Source organism: Schistocerca cancellata, chromosome 8, assembly GCF_023864275.1.
Source record: "Schistocerca cancellata isolate TAMUIC-IGC-003103 chromosome 8, iqSchCanc2.1, whole genome shotgun sequence".
Taxonomy (NCBI): Eukaryota; Metazoa; Arthropoda; class Insecta; order Orthoptera; family Acrididae; genus Schistocerca; species Schistocerca cancellata.
The window spans coordinates 78,166,377-78,192,968 of record NC_064633.1 but is presented as its reverse complement, the minus strand read 5'-3'; the positions used below and the strand labels follow the sequence as shown (position 1 = coordinate 78,192,968).

General features: G+C 46.0%; 1 protein-coding gene across 1 annotated transcript in view; it reads right to left on the bottom strand.

The window, feature by feature from the left end:
- The window catches only part of LOC126095368 (uncharacterized), a 561,268-nt gene that overhangs the window by 123,066 nt on the left and 411,610 nt on the right, over nt 1-26,592 (bottom strand). The gene's annotated exons all lie outside the window — the stretch shown is intronic.

Below are 26,592 nucleotides of genomic sequence, written 5' to 3'. Positions count from 1 at the left end.
TCCCAGTAGGGTAAATGATCAGGGAAGTTGTTCCACATGATCTGCGAGAGCCTCGCGGGGTATTGCGCCTTGCAGAGGTAGATACAGGTAGCAAACAATGACTTTCCGACATATTTAAATTTCAGTGGCAAATGCTTGCAGGTCAGTAACCAGAGGGAGAGCACAAGTTACTGACAAACACAGCGACCTCTCCCTCGGCCCTTTCCCCAGTCAGATCATTCGTGTGATAGAGCATATATCTCCACGGGCATCAGGCGTTTAAAATACATTTCCTACAAACACAAGGGCACGTACCTGTGCTAGGAGTTTCCACATGTGACCTGAGCCCATTAATGTTTCACTGTAGGACGGGAGCCATCTATCATGGAGATAGCTCTTTCATCCTGTCTTTCTGCCAAGGAAGGGAGCGCGCAATGGATGTAGGCTAGTTCTGGGGCGTCTGAAGAAGATTCGAGAGAGACATAGGAGAGGATGACATCGACATCGTCGGACTGTGTGCTTCCCGTCTATGTCAATGGGCGATTCCCGCCTCTCAACTTCTAATTTATTTGTCTGAGGCAGCTTCAGAGCCACAACCGCGGTAGTAGCAACGCTGGATGGTGGACAAGACTGGGTCTTTGGAGGCGCAAGGAGTCCCACAAGGTAAGCAACCGTGGCCTTTTCTGAAGTTCGGGCTGGAGGGGCAGGCTTCGAAGCAACTGCAGCAACACAAGAGCACTGACAAATGCAGATACTAGTGTTGACACTAGCAACCTCCAGTTGTGTAGCAGTATCGGTTTTCGGGACTGGCTGTTTGAGAATGGAAGCAAACGTGGGCGGCTGCATGTCCTTGTACACCTTTTTGGTTTCACCACACGGGATGCGCTTTGTCGTTTTTATCTTCTTGGATTAGCGGCCTCTGTAAAAGGCTGTGTGACGTATATTTGATCAGTTCTATACTAATTTCTAACTTTCTTGTTTTTCATGAGGAGTGATGTGTGTCGGTTTTCTACATGCAGCTGCGGAGTGAGAGGCTTTCAGTACATCTGCGCCGAGACAGGAGGGTGAAATACGGCTCCAGTGCTCAGCGTCAAGCGGGCTGTAGAGGGCACTCGCTTCGTGCGGGCTTGCCACGGTGCGGCATCCGCCTTCGACGGAGTCGGCGTATATGACGTGAGCGAGGCAGTTCTGCAGCCACGAGCAGCTTCATCCAGAATGTTGCTCCACCATCTTCACAGATTACTGTAATGCTGCAGGTAATGTCGAATTGTGCGCAGAGGAACAAAAAGCAGTTAAAAAGATAACAAAAGGCTCCCCGCAAGACTTTGTAAATGGACGTGTGTTCTGGGAGCGAACTGCCGAACCCTCCCTGTTTCTCCTCAACGGGGAGGACTCTGTCGACGGTTGGTGACGTGTGCAGGCGACGACCTCGTGGGCGGAGCTGCACGCTAATCAAAGGACAACTATTTCGAGCAGGAAACCCCATAATTAAAATCAATATTGCTACGAAATCTGCATGTATTTGAGATTAAAATTGATTAAAAGGGGAAATTTTATGACACACCTTGAAGTACCCACAGGAAACGTAAATGGTGCACGAGTTCGTGCGAGCCGGTACGGGCCATCGTTGACGGGCGGGTCCATCCCGTTCGGCAAATCCCCTCTCCTTCCAGGGGCTGCTCCACCAGCTCTGTTCGATGCGGTCACGTGCTGTCATTCGTAAGGACGCAGTCGGCGCCGAGTGCAGTACTGAAGAAACGCACGGGGGAAAGGAGTACGGCGACACGGTATCGTCGAGCCGTTTTTAAGTCCACCGTGACCGAAGATCTGGAAGCCGGCGCGCCCAGGCAGCATCGTGCCTCCCCACACCGCAACACGGGGATCAGCAAAACGATCGTGTTTGACAACGTTCCTTCTTTGTTCATCACGTTTCCCCAACTTCCGTCATATGACGGTACGTCCAGCGCTGTCGCACATGACCGTTTTGGTGTTATAGAATGGGGAGGCATAATGTATCATGGGCGTACTGACCTCCAAATCTCTGAACACGGTACACTCACCCTCATTACGATACCGTACTTTTCCCCGTGCGTATCTGGTAAGGGTACACTCAGCGCTGACGTCATTTTTATCAATGTCGATACGTGATCGTATCGAACAGTGCACGAGGTGGCGGCCTTCGTCCCTTCCCATTTACATTCCACGGACCGCGTGGAGCATGCGCTGGTGAGTGGTTCGTCACGCTGGGTGCTCCCTTCCACGAGAACTCTTTACCAGTCTTGTCGCCAACATGGGTGCACGTTCGAGAGCATGCACTATTGTCCTTAGCGATCACAGGCCCTATTAACAACCACATCCCGCATTTTGTAATGTTCAGGGGACCGTCACAGATCGCGGTCTTGTCAGTGTAATCATTCGTGTTCGTCTCATTGCGTATTTCTTTCCGTCACCTTCTGTCTCTACTGTAGCAGTTCTTTCTGTGTATGGTCCTAGTTTGGTAGAGCTGTGTTACTTGGTAGCGACGCATCATGTGGAAGTTACTTTTGTCCTTAAGTTTTGCACACCAGTGTAGTTGGTTTTCACGCGAAGACGAGGGAAAAAATAACCCGTCAGACAGCAAGAAAATACCGGGGGTTGTCGTAAAGTGTTAAGCATCACATCGAAAAAGTAGTTACGAAATTAATTTTTTGTTTGTGAACATAAAATTTAGAGTTTGGTGCCGCGTCACGTTGTAAAATAACCGTCACTGGATAATGCCAATTTCCTGCCACGGCGTGTAGCCTAGTGTACACAGCAAGCGTGTCGCTTGCACTTATTGCTCGCCATGCTTCTGCCAGGCGGACGGCAGAATGTTCGTACATGCGTCATTTCCAGATTTTGCCTGTAACGTTGCAGAAGACAAGGAGACCCCTAATAACATGATACCGGCACACATCGGCAACCCGATGGTATTCTAACGAACGAAACCGCTTGTGACACAATAAACGTGTGTCGAAACAGCTGTGCACGGTCTCATTGGTCATTTTGACTGGTATCAATCAACTGTTAGTTGAATATCTTCAAATTAAGCTTCATTAAAGCTGAACGGATGTGGGATTGAAACTTGTGTGTCGAATGTGCCAAAGAAATTACTGCTTACTTTCATGCAGCAGGATATTTAACTATGTCGATTTCGCCCCAGTACAAGGACATAGTCGGTCTAAAAGACGAAACGGGTCCTCAGAAATTTCACAAATGCGTATCTGAAGGATACTGAAGTATTTGTGGGACCGAAAATTCTACTCGGGCGCCTTCTGAGATACGACCCTAAAGCAGGTCCTACTGACGGCGATGAAAAGTTACGGAGGAGTGATTCTTGGTCTCGCAGTATTTTAGAACATACTATACCTCCAGCTCGTCTGCGGAAAAAAAAAAAAAACTGATAGGTTCACTGCGGTATGCCCAGGAAAATGTAGATGTGAGACCGTCCCATGTAACGACAGTTTGTCACGAAGAGGTGAATTATTAAGCTCGAGGGATTAGCATCCACCACACGGAGAAAATGCCGTGAGAAAGTTTTGACGTTGAAGCGAGAGAATGTTGTTAATCTAGCCTCAATTTCATATGCCCTGAAAATTGCAGAAAAAAGTACAGTAGATCCTTTTACTCTCTGCCAACGAGTTTGTCAAGGAATCTGATTATAACCTGAGAGAACTGTTCAAATTTGAGCTTGCTCTCTTTCCAATGTGTCTCTTCACTGAGGCCGGAATCCGCAAGAGCACAAAGTCAGCACTGTACGCAGCGCTCACTCCAACACAGTGAGTGTACTCTGGGATGCGCAGATGTGCAGTAATTGAGTGTGGACACGTCCTACACACAGCTGTGCAGGACACGACTACAGCAGCCACGTCCGAGTCAATTTGTATCATCTATATGGACTGTACAGAAACACTTCGGAAGTAATGTCACAATAGTTCTTGTCCGTATCGTAATGACGTCCGTTACCAAAGAACCAAAGCAGCACACGTTGATGCACAAGGACCATAAAATTAGTCTTCTGCACAACAACAGCCGTAGCAGAGTCACACGAATATTTTTTTTAACTGAATTACTCCAACAAATAGAACTTCATTTCAACGTCGGTGACTAAAGTGGCTGCAAAGGGCATTGTGGTTAAGCTTGGAAAAGAAGATGTCTGTGTGATGATAGTGAAAACCGCTATAGCAAAGGCTGCTGACTTTGACAACGAAACAATCACAGGTGAAGACACAGACATCCTGGTATTGCCGGAAGCGTTAGTCACGTCCCACAATGGCATCTATTGCCGGAAGCGTGGAGGGTTAAGTCCCCCAGAGTTCTGTACCCGTCAGCATAATTCAAATACAATCCACAGGATATTTTCCTTTCCTGCAGTAACCGGGTGTGCCATTACTTCGATTCCCTTTTAGACAAGAGGAGAAGAAAGTCAGCACCATTGACGAGAAATACCTTTCCCGGCTCGACGTGGTAGGTTTGAAGCAGGGGAAATGTTTCGTGTAACATTGTACGGTGGAGACATTAACAGAGATCTTCGCCATTGGCACTTTTCTAAATCTGCGACAAAACCCAAATTACAACTTGCTAGACTGCCGCCTTTTCGAGATACCGCCCTATTGCATTCTTTCGCACCTATCTCTGAGTATGGGTATGGCTGGGCAACGAAGAGATTCCGTCATTTTGGTGCTGGACGCAGATAAGACGAGCGGTGATTCCATTAACGAGAACGAAAAATGCAACTCCATATTCGCTATAGAAATTGATGCCAATGCAAGCTTTGTTGTGGCCATGCATGCGAGAATACACCATATGGACCAAACGGATCGAGGCGTTAACTTTTTCGTGTAAATGTGTATTCCGCGAGTTGTTTCTTCAGTCGTTGTCACTTTCATTTTCGTAATATATATTTAGCTAGTAAGAAATTTGTTAGTTACAGTGGGGAAATTTATAAAATGTTCATTATATAGATCAAAATTTATATTTTTATATGTAGCTACGTACCTGTACTGAAATAAGTACTCACTGAACTCAGGTGGTGGTGGTGGTGGTGGTGGTGGTGGTGGTGGTGGTGAGGCGGGGGGAGGGGTTGCTCTTGTGGTTGTTAAACGTTGTAAATTAGAAGCACCTAGCATGAAAAACCCTCGTTATTTGCCGTTTTCACGAGGCTTTAGCAGAAATAAACATCACAGTGAAGGTAGGTGGGAAACATTTCTTGATGATAAACGTTAATTATTACAAGCACCTACCACTAATGTTTTTAAAAAAAGTTGTAGCCTACTCTTAAAATTATAGTGTTAAAACCCAGTTTTCTTGCAGTTATTTTGATATTTTGAGAATTCTGCCGTTCCACTGAAGCTCCGCATTTTGGTTTGTATTTGGTGTAAAAATACGTTTGACAAGTGCTAACTGCAGAAAATTTTAGTTGTACAACACAGGTCTTAGTGCTTTTTGTCACAAGACGCACGGAAAAAACATTATGAAGCCAAAACTGAAAAAATGACAAAATTTGGCGGTTTTTGCGGCTTTTGGCTGCTACACTTCACACGATCTACATACAATGCGCTAGAAGTTTTAAAATTCTGAGCTATTTTAAGATCCAATGAACCTGCCAACTGGACTGCAAATGTCATTTCGGAAGTCTACGCCCAATTATTACACAGTATGGTGTCAAATCGACGTGACGACGCAACAGCAAAGCACGAATACTACGTCCCAACATTACAGTAATGCCTCTCCTACTTACACGTATTAACTTACATTTATCCACATTGAAAGCAAGCTGCTCTTCATCTAGAGCCGCTTTATACTTCGCGTATAAAGCGGCTCTAGATTGTCAATAATATTGTGCAATATTTTATACTCTGATATGTTACCGACCATCTATAAGATTGAAGATCGTCCAATATGTTGTTGTTGTTGTGGTATTCAGTCCACAGACCGGTTTGATGCAGCTCTCCATGCTACTCTATCCTGTGCAAGGTTCTTCACCTCCCAGTGCCTACTGCAACCTACATCCTTCTGAACCTGTTTAGTGTATTCATCTCTCGGTCTCCCTCTGCGATTTTTACCCTCCACGCTGCCCTCCAATACTAAATTTGTGATCCCTTGATGCCTCGGAATATGCTCTACCAACCGATCCCTTCTTCAAGTCAAGTTGTGCCACAAACTCCTCTTCTCTCCAATTCTATTCAATACCTCCTCAATAGTTATGGTATCTACCCAGCTAAGCTGCAGCTTTCTTCTGTAGCACCACATTTCGAAAACTTCTATTCTCTTCTTGTCTAAACTACTTATCGTCCATGTTTCACTTCCATACAAATACTTTCAGAAACGACTTCCTGACACTTAAATCTATACTCGATGTTAACAAATTTCTCTTCTTCAGAAAAACTTTCCTTGCCATTGCCAGTCTACACTTTATATCCTCTCTACTTCGACCATCATCAGTTATTTTGTTCCCCAAATAGGATTTCCTAATCTAATTCCCGCAGCATCACCCAATTTAATTCGACTACATTCCATTATTCTCGTTTTGCTTTTGTTGATGTTCATCTTATATCTTCCTTTCAAGACCATGTCCATTCCGTTCAACGGCTCTTCTAAGTCCTTTGCTGTCTCTGACAGAATTACAATGTCATCGGCGAACCTCAAAGTTTTTAGTTCTTCTCCATGGATTTTAATTCCTACTCCAGTTTTTTCTTTTGTTTCCTTTACTGCTTGCTCAGTATACAGATTGAATAACATCGGGGATAGGCTATAGCCTTGTCTCACTCCCTCCCCAACCACTGCTTCCCTTTCATGCCCCTCGACCCTTATAACTGCCATCTGGTTTCTGTACAAATTGTAAATAGCCTTTCGCTCCCTGTATTTTACCCCTGCCTCCTTCAGAATTCGAAAGAGAGTATTCCAGTCAACATTGTCAAAAGCTTTCTCTAAGTCTACAAATGCTAGAAACGTAGGTTTGCCTTTCCTTAATCTAATTTCTAAGGTAAGTCGTAGGGTCAGTATTGCCTTACGTGTTCCAATATTTCTACGGAATCGAAACTGATCTTCCCCGAGATCGGCTTCTACCAGTTTTTCCATTCGTCTGTAAACAATTCGCGCTAGTATTTTGCAGCTGTGACTTATTAAACTGATAGTTCGGTAATTTTCACATCTGTGAGCACCTGCTTTCTTTGGGATTGGAATTATTATATTCTTCTTTAAGTCTGTCGGTATTTCGCCTGTTCAAATGGCTCTGAGTACTATGGGACTTAACAACTGAGGTCATCAGTCCCCTAGAACTACTTAAACCCAACTAACCTAAGGACATCGCACACATCCATGCCCGAGGTAGGATTCGAACCTGCGAGCGTAGCGGTCGCGCGGATTTCCCCTGTCTCATACATGTTGCTCGCCAGATGGTAGAGTTTAGTCAGGACTGGCTCTCCCAAGGCTGTCAGTAGTTCTAATGGAATATATTGTATGGTGTATTGACGAATCTAATGAAATTAGGTTTTTATCCCACAAACCTCCTACACTGTATAGCTCTGACTAATATTGTACGTTGTGATTCTCCCGGCATATTTGATAATCAAAATATCCACGGGTGTACTGCCGGTCTACATTGTCCAACGGGCACTCTTCATGCTGCGGTACTTCTCCTCCCCGTAAAGGTGTACGGTGTGATTTGTTGGTGTATGATGTGCCCGTTGGGCACTGTACACCCGTGGATATTTTGATTAATATTGTACGTCTTTTTCAGCATATGCTAAACTGTTTATTTTGCGCGATTTGTTTTGTTGTGAAGCGGATATGGCTTCAAAATCAGCGGAATGTACGTTCGTTCATAATTATTGGAAATATTACAGGATGTGTACTCGAAGCAAAAAACCCTAGGAAATATGGGCTCTAAAGTGCAGACGTTAAGAGCTAGAAGCACTCCTGCATCTTCGATACTGTGAACGATATGTCTTCTGGTGCAACCTCATTGCTTTCCGTATTTTGAGAGGTGCCAGTACGGACTAAAACAAGAACAAAATGTGCAATAAACATACCTTCAGACCTATAAATACTTTTTCACCTTCGCTACTGTGAAACACATCTCTTCTACTGAAAAAGTGCTCATAGCTGGTATTTTATGCATTTTAGATCCCATGCGCTAGACAATTTTTTCTCGTTTTGGTTCATACTACCTCCTCCCAAAATATGGAACTCAAAGAATTTGCAGTATAAATGATTTGTTTCATGGTATCGAAGATGCAGTGGGCCGGCTGATCATCTCGTTGTTTAGCACCCTAACCCACAAATCGTCATCATCATTGTCATCGAAGATGAAGAAGCGTTCATAGCTCTTAAGGTACGCATTTTAGAGCCCACGTTTATTAGACTTTTCTGCTTCGAATGATCGTTCCTGTCATATCCGTCGATGTTAACTATTATTCCTGGTACACCCTGTACTGCAAAGTACTGACACGAATTCTTTACAGACGAATGGAAAAACTAGTAGAAGCCGACCTCGGGGAAGATCAGTTTGGATTCCGTAGAAATACTGGAACACGTGAGGCAATACTGACCTTACGACTTATCTTAGAAGAAAGATTAAGGAAAGGCAAACCTACGTTTCTAGCATTTGTAGACTTAGAGAAAGCTTTTGACAATGTTGACTGGAATACTCTCTTTCAAATTCTAAAGGTGGCAGGGGTAAAATACAGGGAGCGAAAGGCTATTTACAATTTGTACAGAAACCAGATGGCAGTTATAAGAGTCGAGGGGCATGAAAGGGAAGCAATGGTTAGGAAGGGAGTGAGACAGGGTTGTAGCCTATCGCCGATGTTATTCAATCTGTATATTGAGCAAGCAGTAAAGGAAACAAAAGAAAAACTCGGCATAGGAATTAAAATCCAATGAGGAGAAATAAAAACTTTGAGGTTCGCCGATGACATTGTAATTCTGTCAGAGACAGCAAAGGACTTGGAAGAGCAGTTGAACGTAATGGATGGTGTCTTGAAGGGAGGATATAAGATGAACATCAACAAAAGCAAAACGAGGATAATGGAATGTAGTCGAATTAAGTCGCGTGATGTTGAGGGTATTAGATTAGGAAATGTGACACTTAAAGTAGTAAAGGAGTTTTGCTATTTGGGGAGCAAAATAACTGATGATGGTCGAAGTAGAGAGGATATAAAATGTAGACTGGCAATGGCAAGGAAAGCGTTTCTGAGGAAGAGAAATTTGTTAACATCGAGTATAGATTTAAGTGTCAGGAAGTCATTTCTGAAAGTATTTGTATGGAGTGTAGCCATGTATGGAAGTGAAACATGGACGGTAAATAGTTTGGACAAGAAGAGAATAGAAGCTTTCGAAATGTGGTGCTACAGAAGAATGCTGAAGATTAGATGGGTACATCACATAACTAATTAGGAGGTATTGAATAGAATTGGGAAGAAGAGGAGTTTGTGGCACAATTTGACTAGAAGAAGGGTTCGGTTGGTAGGACATGTTCTGAGGCATCAAGGGATCACTAATTTAGTACTGGAGGGCAGCGTGGAGGGTAAAAATCGTAGAGGGAGTCGAAGAGATGAATACACTAAGCAGATTGAGAAGGATGTAGGCTGCAGTAGGTACTGGGAGATGAATAAGCTTGCACAGGATAGAGTAGCATGGAGGTGCTGCATTAAACCAGTCTCAGGACTGAAGACCACAACAACAACAACAACGCAGATGCAATCACAATTATAGGTGTAACGATTTGCAAAAGCATGGGGTCCATCCCTAGAAATTTCTGATATCATTTCGTTCGCTTATCGTCAAGTCAGTAAATTTGCACGTGTGTTCTTATACCACTCCTCGATCCATTCACAGCAATATTTTCCCTGCACGAGCAAGGGACCAACCGAGGGCAAATATCACACGGTTTCCGTACCCGCCGTGTTTACATTCGAAGATGTGACACAAAAGTTGCGCAATACCGCTTCGATGTCTGCAGCCGACAGTCTGTATACTGCAAAATATTACTGGTAGCCCAGTGATCGCCTATCTGTCTTTAAATATTTGATATGTGCCCTTTGTCATGCTACACACTTGTGTGTACGTATATCATCCGTTAGGTTAAAGACTCCGGGGCAGCAGAGGAGGAGTGGAGCGCCTGCGCCTGCGCCTGCTGCTGCGGCCGCGTTGGACAGGCAGCTCACGCCGGCCGCCGGAAGCGTGTGGCCACACGGCGAGCCGCGCCGCGCCGCGCCGCGCCGCGCCGCACACACCTAATGGCGGCGCCGACAGCTGACGGCCCTTCCCGGTTTTCGGCTCCGTCCGAAAAGTAGCCCGTCTCAGGCTTTTGTTGTAGCGGTCTTCAGACCGAAGATTTGTTTGGTGGACCTCTCAGAGCAATCCTCTAGATCTCTACATACACTGCGGGGGATAGCGATACGCACATATACAGGTGGCGGTAGTATCGCCTACACGTGCTGTAAAACGGCAGTGCATCGCCGGGGCTGTCGTTTGCACTACGCTGATTTATGTGAAATGAGTTCCGCCGTGATTATGACTGCACTGCGGGAACTAACAGACTTTGAACGCGGAACGGTAGTCGGAGCTACGCGCACGGGACATTCCATTTCGGAAATCGTCACGGAATTCAGTATTCCGAGACACACATTGTCGAGAGTGCACCGAGAATACCGAGTTTGAGGCGTTACGTCTCACCGCGGGCAATGCAGTCGTCGACGGCCTTCTCTTAATGACCGACGGCAGTGACGTTTGCGTGGAGATGTCACTGCTAACAGTCGAGCAACGCTGCGAGAGATAACCGCACGAAGTCAAAGTGGGACGTACGACGAGGCGAACGTATCCGTCAGGACACTGCTGCGAAATTTTGCGTTAACGGGCTGTGGCAGCAGACGACCGACGCGAGAGCCTCCGCTAACAGCACGACACGGCCTGCAGCGGCCCTCCTGGGCTCCTCACCTGGCAGAACTTCGGTCGGTAAGAGCTGCTGCTAGCATTACTGTGGTGTCACCGCCAGACACCACACTTGCTAGGTGGTAGCTTTAAATCGGCCGCGGTCCATTAGTACATGTCGGACCCGCGTGTCGCCACTGTCAGTACTTGCAGACCTAGCGCCACCACATGGCAGGTCTAGAAGACGGACTCGCACTCGCCCCAGTTGTACGACGACTTTGCTAGCGACTACACTGACGAAGCCTTTCTCTCATTTGCCGAGAGACAGTTAGAATAGCCTTCAGCTAAGTCCATGACTAGGACCTAGCAAGGCGCCATTAACCCTATCTAGAGAGAGTCTAATTTGTATAGTCAAGAGCGATGTACCACAATGATGGAATAAAGATAAGTATTATACAAGCTACATACTTTTCTTATTAGCATTCATTACTTATCCTGTTCCAGACTTCACGCCAGTCGGTGTGAGTTGACGCGTGCCCTTTCGGTAACCTCACCCTGTGTCTAGACTGTCTTGTCTAGACACGACAATTACAGCGCGGCGCAGACCGCACGAAACCGCGGACCCGAGGCACTGCGCAAGCTGCTAGTAGCTCCGTAATGATTTCTGCTGTGTTTACGAGGAATGCAGCGCGTTCCCCTGGTCCAACTGAAGCAATCGTTGACTCAAAACGGTTATGTTCGGCTACTTGTTGCCAAACAACAATGGCATTTTCACGGATGACAATGCGTCATGTCACGGGCGGCAGTCGTGCGCGGTGGCTTTGAAGAACATTCTCGGCAGTTCGAGCGAACGATTTGGCCACCCAGATCACCAGACACGAATCCGATCGAACATTTATAAGAGATAATCGAGAGGTCGGTCCGTAACAAAAAAATCCTGCTCCGGCAACACTTTAGCAATTGTGGACGGCTGCAGAAGGAAGCACGGATCAGCATCTCTGCAGGCGACTTCCAAACACTTGTCGAGTCCGCGCCACGAGGAGCTGCTGCACAGAAGGCGGCCCGGCGCGACGTCCGAAGGCGCCACCGCCCCGCCCCGCGACCGTGGCCCGCGACCAACTCCTTAGCAACACGTTTGTCCACCTTTGCAACGCAGCGTAGTAGCGATTCTGCATGGCACGAATTCGACGAGTCCTCGGTCAACTTTTGAATGTATGCGTCAACAGGTAACTTAGCACAGATCACGGACCGGTGGTTTGTGGACCAAGAGCTGGCATCCGACAGCGTCCCAGATGTGTTCCACCGGGTTCACATCGGCCGAATTTGTTGAAGAAGATATCCAAGTAAAGTGTAATAGGGCCGCTACGATTTTCTTAATACACTCCTGGAAATTGAAATAAGAACACCGTGAATTCATTGTCCCAGGAAGGGGAAACTTTATTGACACATTCCTGGGGTCAGATACATCACATGATCACACTGACAGAACCACAGGCACATAGACACAGGCAACAGAGCATGCACAATGTCGGCACTAGTACAGTGTATATCCACCTTTCGCAGCAATGCAGGCTGCTATTCTCCCATGGAGACGATCGTAGAGATGCTGGATGTAGTCCTGTGGAACGGCTTGCCATCCCATTTCCACCTGGCGCCTCAGTTGGACCAGCGTTCGTGCTGGACGTGCAGACCGCGTGAGACGACGCTTCATCCAGTCCCAAACATGCTCAATGGGGGACAGATCCGGAGATCTTGCTGGCCAGGGTAGTTGACTTACACCTTCTAGAGCACGTTGGGTGGCACGGGATACATGCGGACGTGCACTGTCCTGTTGGAACAGCAAGTTCCCTTGCCGGTCTAGGAATGGTAGAACAATGGGTTCGATGACGGTTTGGATGTACCGTGCACTATTCAGTGTCCCCTCGACGATCACCAGTGGTGTACGGCCAGTGTAGGAGATCGCTCCCCACACCATGATGCCGGGTGTTGGCCCTGTGTGCCTCGGTCGTATGCAGCCCTGATTGTGGCGCTCACCTGCACGGCGCCAAACACGCATACGACCATCATTGGCACCAAGGCAGAAGCGACTCTCATCGCTGAAGACGACACGTCTCCATTCGTCCCTCCATTCACACCTGTCGCGACACCACTGGAGGCGGGCTGCACGATGTTGGGGCGTGAGCGGAAGACGGCCTAACGGTGTGCGGGACCGTAGCCCAGCTTCATGGAGACGGTTGCGAATGGTCCTCGCCGATACCCCAGGAGCAACAGTGTCCCTAATTTGCTGGGAAGTGGCGGTGCGGTCCCCTACGGCACTGCGTAGGATCCTACGGTCTTGGCGTGCATCCGTGCGTCGCTGCGGTCCGGTCCCAGGTCGACGGGCACGTGCACCTTCCGCCGACCACTGGCGACAACATCGATGTACTGTGGAGACCTCACGCCCCACGTGTTGAGCAGTTCGGCGGTACGTCCACCCGGCCTCCCGCATGCCCACTATACGCCCTCGCTCAAAGTCCGTCAACTGCACATACGGTTCAGGTCCACGCTGTCGCGGCATGCTACCAGTGTTAAAGACTGCGATGGAGCTCCGTATGTCACGGCAAACTGGCTGACACTGACGGCGGCGGTGCACAAATGCTGCGCAGCTAGCGCCATTCGACGGCCAACACCGCGGTTCCTGGTGTGTCCGCTGTGCCGTGCGTGTGATCATTGCTTGTACAGCCCTCTCGCAGTGTCCGGAGCAAGTATGGTGGGTCTGACACACCGGTGTCAATGTGTTCTTTTTTCCATTTCCAGGAGTGTACATAAATGATCTGGCGATCAGGATGGGAAGCAATCTGCACCTCTTTGCTGCCGATGCTGTGATGTACGGGAAGGCGTCGTCGTTGACTGACTGTAAGAGGATACAGGGTGACTTAGATAAAATTTCGAGTTACCCTGATGAACGACAGGTAGCTGTAAATATAGAAAAGTTATTCTCTCGCTTCGCACAGTCACGTTATTTAAACACCTGAGCGCACCGTTGCGAAGCGATGTGAAATGGAACGACCGTGTAAGCATTGTAATAGGGAAAACGCAACTGGTCTACTTCGGTTTATCGTGAAAATTTTTGAGAGGTGTAGTTCATCTGTAAAGGAGATAAGATGCAATGCACTAGTGCGACCTATTCCTGAGTACTACTGGAGTATTTGATATCCGCACCAGGTTGGATTAAAGGAAGACACGGAAATGATTCAGAACCAGGCTGCTAGACTTGTTATCGGTAGGTTCCAACAACATGCAAAAGTTACGGAGATGCTTTGGCAACTCAAATGGGAATCCTTGGAGGGAAAGCGACGTACTTTTCGATGAATACTGTAGAGAAAATTCAGAGAACTAGCATTTGAAACTCACTGCAGAACGATTCTACAGCAGAGATTTGGAGGACCGGTTTCTACAGGATATTGAGAAGTACCCTAGTACAGGCTCCAGGCAAGCGACCCACCGACATTGTGTAAGCCGCAGTATGATGATGTGTGTCCTGTATGGCAACCGGTATTATCTCAATCACCTGCAACGAGTACAACGAATACGAGCAGCACATTTCCCTCTACGGGACGTGTTTGGTCGATGGTTTTTGCAACAGACCATCACAATTATGGGATTCCTGTTACCGGTCCTCTTTACCGGCAAAGTAGCCTCTACCAGATCTGTCATAATTAATCTGCGTAATTGTCATCCGTGGGCTACAGACACGCCGCATGGTCGGAGGAACTTGCATTCGTCAGCGCCATCTACCGTTGCAACGATGCATTTCCGGGCACATGTTCACACGACCTTTTTTTCTCCATTTCCAGTCAGGAATCCGTCCCTCCAGTTTGTCGGTTTTATTAAAGTTTACCCTGTAGACAGTCTTTTTTTCCCTCGATCTATTTGCGAGTAGACGAGGAAAGCAGGTGACTAGTAGTGGTACAGGGTATCCTCCACCATGCACCGTATGGTGGCTTGCAGACTATGTACACAGAACTAGAACGTGAGTTCATTACCGCCGAACGATGTGATCACATTCGGGGAAGACGGGTGCTTCGCCGCTTTGGAGATGCTAGTTCTGAGGTGCCGCGCTATAACAATCTGCCCTCTAGAACGAGATTTTCACTCTGCGGCGGAGTGTGCGCTGATATGAGACTTCCTGGCAGATTAAAACTATGTGGCCGACTGTGTCGTGCTTCGGTAGCTCAGATGGTAGAGTACTTGCACGCGAAAGGCAAAGGTCCCGAGTTCGAGTCTCGGTCGGGCACACAGTTTTAATCTGCCAGGAAGTTTCAATCTGCCCTCTGTCAAAGAGTCGCTCAGGTCAGTAGATTTCCGCTTTTGCGACCCCGTATCGTCGCTAGAATGGTTCCCTATTCGCCTCTGCTCCACTTGTGTATTTTCCTCACAACGTCACCACGCAGCATTCACCTTTGGGCAGTGGTCAGTCATCATGTTTTGGTTCATCACTCCAACAACCTGCTCACCGCAATCAAGGCTTGGTATCCCTCCCCAATTTTTATCCACAATACACCCACCATTAAGAAATTAATTATTCCTTGATGTCGCAGGATCTGTCTTATCAGCGATCCCTTCTTTTAATCAAGCTGTGACCATAAATTCCTTTTCTCCCTAGTTCGGTTCACTTCCTCCTCATTAGCAGTCCGACTAACGAACCTAATCTTCAACATTCTTCTCGTAATGCTTCTATTATCTTCTTTTCTATAGAGCTTATCGTCTGCGTTTCACTTCCTTACGAGCTCCACTTCAGACAAATACGTTCAGATAAGATCTCCTAACGTCAATTTGATGACAACGAGTTTTTCTTTTTCCCAACCGTTTTTCTTGTTATTACCAGCTGGCATTTTGTATCGTCTCTGCCTCCCCGCCTTCATTTATATTTCTGCCCAAGTAACTGCGTAATTTAAACTCTGCGGCATTGCCTGATTTAATTCGACTACACGATTGTTACCCTTGATTTGTCGATGTTCAACTCTTAATTCATAACCCTTTTCAAGACACTACCATTCCGTTCCACTGACCTCACAAGTCTTTAGATGTGTGTGACAGAATTACAATGTTACCGGCTTGCTTCAAGATTTTAGTTTCTTCTTCCTAAACTTTAAATCCTTTTCCAATTTTCTGCTCAACGGACAAATCGTATAATATATGGGGACTGGCTGCAACCCGGTCTCACTCCCTTCGCAACTATCGCTTTCCTTTCACGTCTTTAGATTCTTATGACTGCAGTCTCGCTTCCGTACACAAGTTGCACAAGTGGGTAACCGCTGGTTCCCTGTATTTTTTTGCTGCTACACCCAGAATATCAAAGAGTGTCTTCCAATCACCATTCTCAGAAGCTTTCTCTTGATCTAAAAATGCTATTAACCTAGGTTTGGCTGTCTCAGACCGCCGATTTGCCCCGTGCGCGAGCGCAGGACATTGTACGAGCCAGCGGCTCCAGGCAGCTGCGGCCGCTTCTCCAGACGCAGCTGTGAGTGGGCCCACTCGCTGCCGGGCGCACTCGCCACGAGGACCTCCTCTCACAGCCTCTCCGTTCGTTCATTACCGGAAAACTCTAGTTTGCCCAGCTTTCCGGCGAGCGCATTTTCCAAATTTATTAGCAGCATCCGTCTGGGGGGCCTATGTAACTTCGGATGTTCCCAGAATTCTACAAGGTGCAACCGAAGCTCCACCTACTACATTTCGGAGATTGTTCAGTAATCTGCCTGAAAAAAAAAAAAAAAAAAGTGGAGCACTAAGAAGACACACGCTCGCACACCATCGGGGGGCATGTAAATTGTTACAGCTGCAGTTGTCTGTCACTGGCAGAACAGCCACCAGAGTGCACTAGCGTTGTTCGTGTTTATTGTTGCTACCAGACCTTGTAAGATAACGGGCGTCCACAGCGTCAGAGACTGAGTAACCACTAACCACTGTGTACGACACGGACATGCCGTGTACTCGTGTGATACAGCGTTATCAACACCTCAAACAGCTTGAAGGCAGTTTCATTTTGAGTCAATATTCGGCCGGCTCGGCGAATCTTGCAATATTCAGATTTTTGGGCATCCGGATGTGACAGCGGCCCGACGTTGGGCTGACAGGCACACCGGTCGACAACGTGTGACGGCCACGAGGGACGGCAGCCGGGTTGCGAACCAGGCACCCCTCAGAACAGGTAACGGACTCCCTCCAGCGTTCGTCGTGTCCGTGCGTGGGCTGCCGTCAGTACCACCACACAAACCACTGCAGTGCCATCGGCAGGAAGCGTGGACTGCTGATGACTGGCGTCGCACTGTGTCGAGCGATAAATAGCGGGTCCGTGCTGACACCGATGACCACCGTTGGCTGGGGATGACTTTCATTTTCACGATCTTTTCCAGAGGCACACCAGTGTTGCTCGTAGAGTCACGCCGTGCGGAACCATCGGATGACACTCCGAGTCACGGTCGGTAGTGACTGACAGGACAACGGAACATCGCAGACATCCTGCACCCTCTTGTGTTACTTCTCAACCGACATTATCGTGGTGCTACTTTTCAACAGAGCAATTATCGTCCACACGTGGTACAGGTATGAACGAACTGTCTGTGTGATGTTTAGCTACTAACGCGGCCTGCTAGATACACAAATCCGTTGCTGACAGAACATGTTTGGGACCGACTCAGATGTCAATTTCGTCCTAGTGCCGATGTCCAGGATGTCGAGGACCAGGGGCCTTCTTGCCTCAGGACAGGATACATCGGCCTTAGCAATACATACTGGATAAATGGCAGCATCAGTCCTAATTACTGAAATCCTTTATTTTACAGATCGATTTCGGTCACTGTGTGACCATCTTCAGAGCAAATTATTCGAACCTTGAAGACCCGCATCATAATAGCACAACATTTTCTACGAGGTGTAGCACGTACTGTGATGATTACTTCCAACAGATGTCTTCACTTTTATTGCATTCAATAATTTTTAAATTTGCAGAAGAGCCTAACTTGTAACCTTACCACTTGTCGATCCAACGTACGTACTGATTAGTGGACTCATACTGCTAAGTTGTTCGTAAATCTGACTCGATTTTGTACTCACCGAAGTAACATCACATGCCATCTCAACCGGAAAAGTTTCGTTTAGATCCGACCTCCCGTCCTGGGTGTTTCACTTTCTTTGTCGTTAAGCAGTGTCTGTCGTTTCGTTGACTTGCTAATTCTGGTACCTTTTAAAACCGAATTTTAATTCATAACCTCTTTTCATGACACCACCATTCCGTTACCCAGAAAATAAAGTTTAAGAGTCTCGTCGCTAGCCTCGAAGTCCAATTCTGTGCGATAAAAGCTGTGCACTGTCCAGAAAGCTGGTTATTTCGTTGCGTAGTTTATAATATCGCAGAATTTGTTGCTCACATCGTCAGCGGTATGTTTAATGTGTGCACTCTTCTTCTAGACGGTAGAGCTGCGCTCCACTCAGTATGGTGTCCGTGTCCATAATCTGCACAACGCCCACTTAGTTAAAGTCAACATTTTACTTGGACGTTCTGTCATCTTTCTTTATCCTTGCCATTGTCATTGCGTTTAGTGGCGTTAACAACAGTCCATACGGCTGCCGCGAAGGCGTTTTCTGCGGACACTTCGATCTGGGGCGTGGCTGTACCCATCCGTGCGGGCAAGTCACTCCGTGCTACGGCCAGGCATATTGTTCGCCTTCTCAAGTTATACATTGTTCGAATCGTAGACCCACAATAAGGACATCTCCAAGAACGTGAAACATCTCGGAAAAACTAATGCGGATCAAAACACTAAGAAAAGAATTGATGCGATCTTAAATGAGATGTTTCTCAAGGATGTGGGAAAAAGCAATAAATTTTACATGTTTTGTACCATTTACACTTTATTTTATAAAGCTGAACACAAATAGTTGACTTTATACATTCCGAAGTCCGTAATACAGTTCACAGGCTATTGTAGCCAAACATCGTCAAAATAAAAACAATTTAAAGGCTTACTTTCACATGGCGCATTACTTCGTTGAACCTGTGCCGAGGTCGAATAGTACACAGCGTCAACACTACGTGACGTGGAGAATTGTAAACACTTCAACTGACTATACTACAATTCTGTCAATGCAGTAGCAACTGGTTACTTCAGACATCTCTTAAACTGTGGCTTTATTGAGAATGAGATTTTCACTCTGCAGCGGAGTGTGCGCTGATATGAAACTTCCTGGCAGATTAAAACTATGTGCCGGACCGAGACTCGAACTCGGGACCTTTGCCTTTCGTGGGCAAGTGCTCTACCAACTGAGCTACCCAAGAACGACTCACGCCCCCTCCTCACAGCTTTACTTCTGCCAGTACCTCGTCTCCTACCTTCCAAACTTTACAGAAGCTCTCCTGCGAACCTTGCAGAGCTAGCACTCCTAGAGCACTTGCTCGCGAAAGGCAAAGGTCCCGAGTTCGAGTCTCGGTCCGGCACACAGTTTTAATCTGCCAGGAATTTCATATGTGGCTTTATTACTACCTACCCTTTCTATAGTTGGTGCCACGCTATTGAAAATAGCAGATACTTTTCTTGACCTAAGTGAATGATTGTAAGAAAATAATTATTATTCGAGGTATTGATTCAGTGATCTGAGCTCTTGGTTTGAAACGGAGATACACGTATTAATTATGACACTTCATTAAGGGATAAATATAAAGAGAAGCAGTAATTAGTACATATCTGAGGACCTTGAAGTTATCGAACACATGATTCGTATTACTGGACAGAGAAAAATTTAGCGGTGCTCGAAGGGACACACTAAAATATAATACCGTATGACATTGTGAAGTGAAAGTGAGCAAAGTATGATAACATTTGTAGAAATGAAAATCGAAATATTCAGTCCGTTAAGTGATGTTAATTCGCGAATCTCATTCATATCTCAGTAGCAATCTCTAGTTCCTTCCACTGGCACTCGAGCACATGAACTTCAGTGTGTGATCAGTTTACTGACAATACGAACATGTTTGAACGGAACAGCGATATCCGTTCAATAAACACAAGCACACGAGCGATCTTTATGTTGCAAGTACCTTCCCAAATGCTCTCCAAAAAACTGTGCGGCACACAGCAACGTTACCCAATTTTCCATTCGCTTCCGTAGAATCTGAAGGATTTTCCCCTGTTAGTTTACTTCTATTAACTGCAACAGTACGTTAGCCAGATGACCTGAGTTACGCAAACGTAGTGAAGAGTAGAAGAAACGAAACCATCGACAAACTTAACATTAAAATAACTGGCGAGGCGCTGAGAGGAATGGCGCACTGGGAGTTCTATAGAAAGTTAATCATGTGTGTAGACAGTTCATTCCTTCCGGGAATCGAGAACGTCGCCCAGTTTTGCCTGTAAATGATACTGATGATCCTGGCAAGATGTCGGTCCCAAGAATTCCAACATTTTAGAGAACGTTTTAATTTCAATAACATAAATGTGACAAAAGGTATGCAAGAGGCACGAGACCATTATTTACAATAATCGGTAGTTCTCCACTCAGGCTGACTGGGTCGGAGTGGCCAAAGTCAAACATCAGGCGAGGAATGACTTTGTTGCTCGTACGATGCGTTTCGGAATTTACCGATCTCAGACGTTCGAGAGTGATTACTGCAAGTGGAGGTGACGTTTCAAGCTGTATGTGAAACAAACATTCGCAAACTAGTTGTTTCATATGTAACTTCAAACGCCATACCTCTATGCAAAAATTGCTCCCGGATATCTGATCACAGACAAACTCCGAAATGCGTCACTTGAGCAGTAAAATCATTCCTTGCCTTCGACTTTTACCATTGGGACCCAGTCATCCTGAATCCAGGATTACCGATGGTTTCAATTTCAAGTTTTACGTCTATTAACAAATAACGAAACAAATATTTTTCTCGTGTGACATTATTGTAAATTTACTATTTCCGGATTTTTTTCCTGTACTTGTACTGTGAAACCTTGCTTCTTGCCAAATTTAACAAGATTCTAGGCCAACGGAAAGTGCCCTAAAGGCTTTGATGAGTGAGTTTGTGAGTATCAAAATATGTGACCTAAATGGCCGTATCTTGTGGCTGCATTGCGTTAGAAGCTTCAATTTATTACACAGCCAAATGGTTATAGACTTTGGTATACGACACAAATTTCAACTTGGTACGTCTACCCAGTTCTGACAAAAAGGGTTTTCAACAGACAAACAGACAACAAAGCGACCCTGTAACAGTTCCATCTTTACAGATTGAGGCACGTAACCCTAAAAATGGGGGCTATGTAGCAGTCTGATGTCATTTGCTCAGAAACTTTCAGACCTCCCGCCGGAGGTTCGAGTTCTCCCTCGGGCATGGGTGGGTGTGTTGTACTTAGCATAAGTTACTTTAAGTAGTGTGTAAGTCTAGGGACCGAATACCTGAGCAGTTTGGTCCCTTAGGAATTCACACACATTTGAACTGGTTCAGATGGACTTACATTCACTAAAGGCAGCAATTCCGATCTATATCAGTATGGAGATTGTGATGCACCAGTTGTGCAGAAGTGTGATTTACCAAATTTTAAAAAGTAACATGTTTAGGAAAGACACGATCGCATTATTGCGTTCTACAAGGTGATTCCGTGATGATGTTACAGATCTTGAGGGGTGATGGAGAGGGGGACATCCATCAATTTGAGGAAAGCGTCCCTGGACGGGAAACGACCGAGTCCAAAGGTAGAAGCGAAAATCCTTCTGCCTACCAGATTAATACTGAAAATTATAAATTGAAAGTCTGTTCTTCTTACACTTATTTTGATAGTTTGAGAATTTTGCCGTTCCGTTGAAGCTCTGTGTTTCGGTTAGTATTTGGTGTAAAAATACTTTTTTCCAGTGTAAATTGTAGAAAATTTTACACTGTAGAAAAAAGGTCTGAGTGCTTTTTGTCGTAAGGAGCAAGTAAAAAACATTATAAAGCGATAACTGAAAAAAGACAAAATTTGGCGGTTTTTGTGGCTCATCGCAAGTCAGCACGGAGCTCTTGAGGTCTAAAACTTTAGTGCTACACTTCACAACATCTACATACCACACGCTGAAAGTTTTCAAAATTCGGATCTACTATAAGGTCCAGTGAGCCTGCCAATTGGACTGTAAATATCATTTTGCAACGCTAAGCCCACATATTGTGTAATGTCAAACAGACGTAACAGAATCAAGCAGTACGCCGCGGATACTGAGCCCCAACATTACAGTAACGCCTCTCCTACTTATCCGCATTAACTTGCATTTATCCACATTTAAAGCAAGCTGCCCTTCATAGCACCTTTTAAAGATGAACGAAAATACTTCGTGTATAATGCGGCTCTAGACTGTCAATAATATTGTGCAATATTTTATACTGTGCAATGTTACTAATCGTCTATGGATAAGATTGAAGGTTGTCCAATATATTGTATGATATACTGACGAATCTGCTGAAATTAGATTTTTATTGCGCAAACGTCTTAGACTGTACAGTTTCTGACTAATATTGAATATCTTTGTCAGCTCAGTCTCATATGCTAGCCTATTTATTTTGGGCGATTTGTCGTATTGCGAAGCCCATATGCCTTCGAAGTCAGCGGAATGCACGTTCATTTATAATTCATGGAAGTATACAGGGTGTCTCAGGAGGTTTGGTCAATATTCAGGGAAATGAGAGGAACGATAATTCGAAGCAAAGACCCCGGGTGAACATAGGGTTCTACAATGCATACCTTGAGAGCTATGAGTACTTCTTTATCTTCGATACTGTGAAACATGTTTTCTGCTGCAAGTTCGTTGCTTTCCATATTTTGAGAGGTGATAGTATGCACCAAAACAAGAACAAGAGACCGGTAAACATGTCTCTTACGTGCATACCGTAAGAGCTATGAGCACTCTTACATCTTCGCTACTGTGAAACACATTTCTTCTGTAAAAGTGTCCATAGCTCGTATGTTATGCATTTCAGAGCCTGTGTCTACTAGACATTTTTCCTTGTCCGAGGTAGGGTCCCTTGCGTCAAACTGATACGGTCAGTCCTCTGCAACATCCCTGAAAGTCTGTAACAGCATTATGGTAACACCCTGTACAGAGAAGGAAAACATCAATCATGACTAAGCAGTATTTCACATAGTAACACAAACGTATTAGAAATCTGTCTATATTGTCCCTATATTATGACGTATCTTATCAGTTTTACGCCATCAGACACAGAAAAAAAGGAGGAAGCAAACAAGTATTGTTGAACATATAAAATTCTCCGGTACACATTTATCTCATAACGGGATGATGTGTTCCCAAGATATGTTGTGTTTTTAAATTCATGACACACCGAGGCCGCTGGAGCGTCTTAATCTTCTTACTGATAACTTGACACAATTGTAGTGTGAATTCGGAACGGATAATTCGATAATTGCCATTAACAAGGCGTGACGCTCGCCTAATGTTCACGTCGCTTAGGTCCGCCCTACGATCGTTCTTGTGGGCCACGTTACGTGTCTGTGGGTGGTATGCCATTCCTTGTAGACATGTCGGACACGCAGAGTGGTCATGGGCACGTCCAAACGCGACAGCTCACGTCTGCCGTTCTGCATCGTCTCCACGCCGACTCAGACTGTTGTGGCCGCTCTATGTACCTGACTGGCACGTGCACAGCGCTTCACTGTCAAGCGGTTGAGACACCAACCACGCAACATCAACGGCGCTGAAAAGCGACCAACGTGACTAATACTTTATCCGCTGAGATTACATCATCAGTTTAACGGCGCCCCTACAGATTTTAAATTGTTCCGTTCAGAGTGACACACTGAGGCAGTATATTGTACATAAATGTTATAAATAACGAACAAGGAAATTAACTATGGTGACGACGGGAGTCTACTGTTTCCAGAGACACTTCTACAACGAATGGCTGAAGTCAAAAGAGCAAGTCTGAAAGTAGACCAAGGAAATGGCCTGGGGTCTGAAGATTAGACAACGTCAAAAATGAGAAATGAGGGAAGTGGAAGAAGCTTTTTTGCGGAAGCAGTTACTACGGTATGATCATTTTCGACGACATGGCTATAGACTACCAAAGAACGTAGGAGGAAAAGAACACGAAGTAGATCGCCAAATATGACAGATTTCAAGGAAGCCTTTGACTCCAGGAGTCTCCTATAAAAAATTAACGTTAAAATAGTATTCAGTGTGCTTCACAATTCATCTTACACACATCTAGAGATTGTAGAGGGGACTTAGTAGATCAAGTTTTGCATAGGAAGCCACGTTCATAAAAGTCAACCAACGGCGCTATAGATCTTCAAAGTTATAGGCGCCGGCGCCTGATACATGTACTGGTACGGTTGTTGCTGAGATTGCAGGGAAGGCAACTTTCCAGATGGCGATATGGAACCAGACAAGGAAAAAACGTCCAGTAACTATGGACTCTAAAATGAATACCTAAGGAGCTATGACCACTTGTTCATCTTAGCTACTGTGGAACACTATAACCAAAGAACTGAAAAGAAAATGTGCAATAAACAGTAAAGACATAAAACGACTTGTTAATTTTTTGTATTAAGAAGAGTTTAAAACAATGTGAGGTTGGACTGCAAAAGAAATAAAATAAAAATAAAAATGACATGGAGCGCTTGTGGTAAGTCTGTATTACTGCAGTCCTATCTTCAGATATGCAGTATCCGGCTAAAAGCACCCACTGATAACTAGGTCCTGTAGGTTTACCGCACTGTGCAGGTGTTGACTGCTGCCGGCCGGTGGCCGTGCGGTTCTAGGCGCGTCAGTCTGGAACCGCGTGACCGCTACCGTCGCTGGTGCGAATCCTGCCTCGGGCATGGATGTGTGTGATGTCCTTAGCTTAGTTAGGTTTAAATAGTTCTAAGTTCTAGGGGACTGATGACCACAGATGTTGAGTCCCATAGTGCTCAGAGCCATTTGTTGACTGCTACGTTTCACCCAGTTCCCAAACAGTCTCGTACATCTTCTATGGGAATAATGTCGAATGATTTACACGTTTTCAAAGACTTTACCCACATTTGGACATCGAAACGAATCGATGGTACACTTAGAGATCTGTGGCTGACCGGGACTCGAACCCAGATCTCTGCTTAATGCGAGCGGTTGCATCGTCTATCCGAACACGCGTCCCATTCGACCCACATTCCCAGCTTCTTACATACTGCTAGTGTGGTGTCACGTACACATTAAAACCCAGTGTCGCTATTTCGGATTTCCACAAGATATAAGCCTTAGAGTGCATCCACACTGGAAGAATGGATCTCTCTTAGGTCATCATACCTTACTTAGGAGGGGTGTTCAAAAGAATACATACAAAACAACACTGTGGGTATAATTGAAGCCTTTATTCAAAAGTAATCACCAGAGGCGTGAGCAACACTATTACATTGTTTTACGAGCCGATGGCTTCCCCGTCCCCAGAATACCTGTGGCTGTGCCTGGATGGCTAGTTGCTTGGTTTAAAAGAGGGGGGAAGGGACCAAACTACGAGCTCATCGGTCCCTTGTTCCGAAGGAAACAATGCCACAAAGGTGACAATGACACTTACAACACAAAACAGAATGGAAGGAGAAACCACATCAACGACTGAAGGGCAGCAAACACATAAATGGACAGAAGGGGACAAGAAAACTGCGAAGACGCAAGAAACAGGAAGAAGAGGTTAAAACAAGAAAGCAGGTTACCATGGCTGGCTGACCGTGAGGATAAAAAGGAAAAGCCAGCCACTCTGCAACACATTTAAACTTCCACCCTGAAAGCACTAGGATGGAGGACACAGAGGGACAAAGAACGTGTGCTAAAACTTAGAGCAAATGATAAAACTCACCCTCAAGAATAAAACTAAAGCTGGTGTTGAGGTATTGTAGCCCTACACCGAAGGTAGGGTACTGGGAAAGTTAAAAATCGGCCACAGAGTGGGCAGTCCAGCAAGAGGTGGACGAGCGTCACTCGTGAGCCACAGCGACACCGAGGCGGGTCCTCGCGACAGAGGAGGTAACCACGCGTCAGCCACTTGTGGCCAACGCGGAGCTGCCGGAGAACCACGGAGGTCTTCGACACATTCGTAGTTTCCTTAATGGCACGCGGCTTGTTGTGCGTACTTAGGCTATGCCATTCTGTCTCCCAAAGCCACAAACCCTTGCGGCATAATACTGAACAAAGGTCAGTTTCAGAGAAGCTGATCTCCATAAGCGATTTCCGCGTAGCCTGTATGGCCAGCCTGTCGGCAAGTTCATTGCCTGGGATTCCGACGTGACCTGGGGTCCAGACAAACACCACTGAACTACTGGACCGTTCCAGGGCATAAATGGACTCCTGGATGGTCGCTACCAAAGGATGACGAGGGTAGCACTGGTCGATAGTTTGTAGGCTGCTCGAGGAGTCAGTACACAGATGAAATGACTCGCCCGGATATGAGCGGATGTGCTGAAGAGCACGAGATATGGCCGCCAAGTCTGCATGGTTAAATGAGTCCTTAGGGCCATGCGAAAGGTCCAGGCGAAGCCGCGGCCTAGGTGTACACCGTGAAGGTGATCGTGAGTGAACCTCAAGTATAGGTGGTAAACGCAGTCTCTCCAGTTCGGAGAGAAGGGATCGCACACGAACTGCAATTGGAAGCCCTGACCTGGACCACCGATGCGGGAGACGAACCGCCGTGGGCGGGAAAAGGTAACGGTAATTCGGATGCGCACGAGAAAT